The sequence below is a fragment of the Nanorana parkeri genome, unplaced genomic scaffold, assembly GCF_000935625.1.
Source record: "Nanorana parkeri isolate BGI_ZX_2015 unplaced genomic scaffold, ASM93562v1 scaffold483, whole genome shotgun sequence".
Classification (NCBI taxonomy): Eukaryota; Metazoa; Chordata; class Amphibia; order Anura; family Dicroglossidae; genus Nanorana; species Nanorana parkeri.
Window position 1 is genome coordinate 932,579 of NW_017306751.1, and position 4,552 is coordinate 937,130.

At 39.7% G+C, this 4,552-nt stretch overlaps 1 protein-coding gene across 1 annotated transcript in view; it reads left to right on the top strand.

Moving 5' to 3' along the window:
* Window positions 1-4,552, top strand: part of RIPPLY2 (ripply transcriptional repressor 2) — an 8,803-nt gene that overhangs the window by 2,125 nt on the left and 2,126 nt on the right. The gene's annotated exons all lie outside the window — the stretch shown is intronic.

Sequence of the window (4,552 nt, forward strand, 5' to 3'; positions counted from 1 at the left end):
ATACACATTAGGGCAAATTCAGACAGGAGCCAATTAACCTACCAGTATGATTTTAAAGTGTGGGAGGAAACCGAAACACTCAGAGGAAACCCACACAAACACAGGGAGAATATGCAATCTCTATGCTGGTGTCCAGGTTGGGATTTAAACTGAGGACCCCAGTGCTGCACAGCAATAAAATGACATTCCTGAAGGTACAATATCACATATATCACTTCCATTCCATTCACAGATCAGGTGGTTCATTGTCTGGCCCACACATGGTCCCATATTTCAATAGCTCTATACTGCATGGGCTGAGTATTATCTTTCATCCTTCTCTTTGTGCCTCAGAAATCTGATCTGACAAAATGATTAAACTAAAATGCAAGTGTGAGCGTTAAAGGGAAAAAGACTAGTTGGCTATAGAAATATCAGATATGGGTGGGTTTGGTCATTACCTATAATTGCCTATATTTAGTATTCTCAATTCTTGGATTTTGGGGTACAAACATTGTTTAGAAGACTAAACAGTCAAGGGGTACAAAGAAAAAGCGTACACTTGCCAAGGAGTTCTTCAGCAAAGTAAACACACACATGTGGACATCTGGGTTCACATCTTTGCATTATCCCCTGATGCATTTTTATTTAAATCAATGTAGACTCTTCAAAACACATGATTAGTGTTAATGTGCGTTGTTATGCATTTTCAATGTGCACTGCAATGCACTTTGTGTTGAATGTCAATATGCATTATAACATGCATCACCACATGCCATGCTGATGCGTATATGTGCGGCATGAAGAACAGACCTGTATCATGACAAGCAATAACGGATGTATTAACGCATGTGCTGAGATGCATTGTGATGTGTTATTATCGATTTCAATATAAAATGCATTAAGCAAAAAGGTAAAGGTAACTTTAAAGGAGAACTATGAGGTGAGTGCTTTTCACTCACCTCATAGTTCTAGCCGACCTGTGACAATGAGACTGTCACAGGTCGGCTCAGTAGATCGGGAGGTGAGCGAACACATACCGGCGTTCGCTCACCTCTCGATCCTGTCACGGCTCTCTGCCGTGACAGGGGGAGGGGCTGGATTCCCCCCGCTCCGATCCGCCAGCGCTGACTGGCGGAACGGACGAGAGAAGGGGTGGGTACAGCTGGCTCTGCCTCTAGATAGGCAGAGCCAGCTGTCAGTCACGCAGCTGGGCGGATCCAGACATAATTGTCGGGATCCGCCTCAGCTGCGGCGTCTTAGTATACCACGAGCAGCAGCTCGTGGTATACTGCTGCGTCTCAGTATACCGCGAGCTACAGCCTAGGGTGACGGGAAGACGCTAGTTTGTGTCCTCCCATTACCCTAAGGAGAGCTATGGGGAAAAGCCTTAACCCCATAGTTCTCCTTTAAAGGGTTACTCCATTTATTAACGTAAACTTCTTATAAAATAAGTGGCGTCAGCTAATGCAACATTGGGATATTATAACTATGGCAGCACAGGGCCCTATTGGTTGGCAATCCTGCCTTGCAGCACTTGGGGTCCCTGGTCTGCAACCACCAAGACACTATCTGTATGGAGTTTGCATGTTCTCTCTAGGCTTGTGTGGGTTTCCTCCATAATCCAAACACATTCTGGTAGGTTAACTGTCTCCTGTCTAAGTCCCCGTTCACACTTTGGAGTGCATTCACACAATGCTTTAAACATTTGCAGTACCATTACAGGTTAATGGCACCCAAAACGCAGCTAGGAAAATGCAAGTTTTTTCCATGTATAGATGTATGGCAAATGTGCACAATCACGTAGAAAAAAAAGGTGGCGCGTTTGCAGCTGAAAATGCTGCTTGGGCTACTTTTATTGATTGAATTGGTGCACACGCAGCAAACACGGGAAAAATGCACATGTACACGCACGAACATGCGCTCATGTTAGGTGCAGTGTAAACGGGGCCTCAATCAGCCCTGTATGCATGTAAAATAGGGTCCTTAGTAAGCTCTTTGAGAAAAGGGACTGATGTGAATGTGCATCATGTAAAAGCTGTTTGTTAGCGCTATGCAAATACCTGAAAACATAACATTACTACAACCTGGATGTTCCCATGACGCATAGGGAAATGTAAATGCTTCCTTTAATGTCTGTGAATATTCACCCAGCAACATCTGACAAATCATTCTCTTCAAAGATCCCAACACCAATTTGATAAGAGCTTTGAGTCCCTGGGGAGAAAGGAGCCAGAGAAATATGAATATACATTAAAATCATGTATTCTTATTATTTCAAATAATAATATTGTTGTTGTTGTTATTATTATAATTATTAATAATAATATCAATATTATTATTGTATTATGATTATTGCTATTATTATTATCATTATGGTTTGATGGCTGGATCAGGCACCTAATTTGTGTTATAAGTGTGACAAACCGTCTGATGTCCAAAATGTAAAATAACATAATTTAGCGATGAACAAATTGATAATTTTCTGCTTATTACATGTAAACATTGTATACAAATAAATAATACATATACATGACACAAACATTATAGAAGTGCAGATAATGAATGTATATTGAGGAGATGTATTAACAATAATGAGTGTCAGTCCATAGAGTGGGCTCATCAGTGTCACATGTAGTTCAGCTCTCTCCTAGCCATCTGCCCCAGCACGTGTCCTGATCCCCCCAGTGTGGACATTCACACCCGGCCATGTGTACACTCAGCCACACTGACACCTCTGTGTCTACTCTGCACCAGGGGGCGGGGTCTCCCATGCACTAAGGGGCGGGGCCTCTCCCGGGCAGGCGTCAGGATAAAATGACAGGAGCCGGGACTGTACACACAGAGAGCATTGGAGGAGAAGGAACGTACTCAGCCAGGATCACGATGGAATCCCAGCAGGCAGGAGAGCAGAGGACAGCCCAGCACACTGCTGATGATGCCAGGTCTGTCATACCTCCTATTATTACATAGACACAGATATCCTGAACCCATATGCATTGACAATTCAAGCCACTTTGATTAATAGTGTGCAAGGTCTATAGCTGACTGTACTATACGATATGATTGTACAATCTCCTTTTAGATCTACCAACTACTATGTATACAAGTCATGTGCAACTGGATACCAGTTAAATGGATTGTTTGGGTTTGTCCTCATATTTTTGGAAAATCTGAAGTAAAAATTGTATAGATATTGTACAAATCAGATTGTGACATCTATGGCACCCCTAAGATGAATAGATCCATCAGTTTGAGCTGTCTGTGATGATGTGCTGTAGCCCATAACATACAATATTTAACATTTAGCTGTACACAGCAGTCATTACACAATTCACAGTAAAGTTTCTGAACTTTACTTTGCACAAAAACAGAAATGACTTTCTATAAAATTGCTGACATTAATATTTGTATATTTAAACTCACTCGTATCTGTCTGCAATCGCTGTATTTGGTGCTCACTTGTTATGTCTGTGAGCGTCTTAAAGGAAACCTAATATGGGATGAATATAGAAGCCGCCATTTCTGATCTCTTTTTGAAGATGTGAGTTGCCTGGCTGTCTGTGGCCTCACTACATTGAGATCTGGAAATCACAGCAAAGTAAAGGTGCCTAGTCAGCATACGTGTTCTGAATCAAAGACCTAGAAAATACTCAAGGCTTTGGATTTACATCACAGTCACAGAACAAGTATTTATAGAAGGAAAGGTCAGCAATGGCAACCTCTCCCTTTAAAGAGACCATGAGGCAAGACCTGTCATTTCAACAAAAATCTTCCCAGATGATATATACATATTTATGTATAGATATAGATAGATATATCTATCTATCTATATCTATATATATACATATATATACAGTATGTTTGTGTATATATAAAACAATATATATCTATAGATATATATATATTTATAGATATATATATATACCGTACATACATATACACACACATACATATAAACACACTGTATATAGCGTTTTTAGTGGCAATGCATAGTGAAATGTGTACATATTGCTGAGAGATACTAGATATGTTTTTTTCCCCTTGACACATACATTTTATAAATTGTGCATAGGCAATAAAAGCCAAGCACCCTCCATAGGCTTCTCTCTGTACAAACATTCCACAAAAATCTTTAGTTAACGGTTGACAATAATGTCTTCACTTTCTCCATGACAACCGGCAATGAGTTTTAAACATTTGTCTCTGGATATTACGGAGACAGCAAAAATCTGTGGAGGGATAACAAGCAATAATTATATTTCACTTTTCCGTCTTACTGTATTAAATGTCAGAAAGTTGGACATTTCTTCATAAAGTAAACACAATCTATTTTAACATGCTGATTTAAGAAAGAACACATGTCCTAATATATGAAATTACTAATTCTTCTGATGATGCTTATTAGTCTGCATTGTACATATATCTACTGCATATATGAACACTCCAATCTGGTCTTTGGCCTTCTTATAATGCACCTCAAAAGCAAAATTTTTACATATGTTGTACCACACATCACAACGAAGAAGAATAGTTTACATAAAATTGCTTTTGATATTATGTGTTTGAGTGC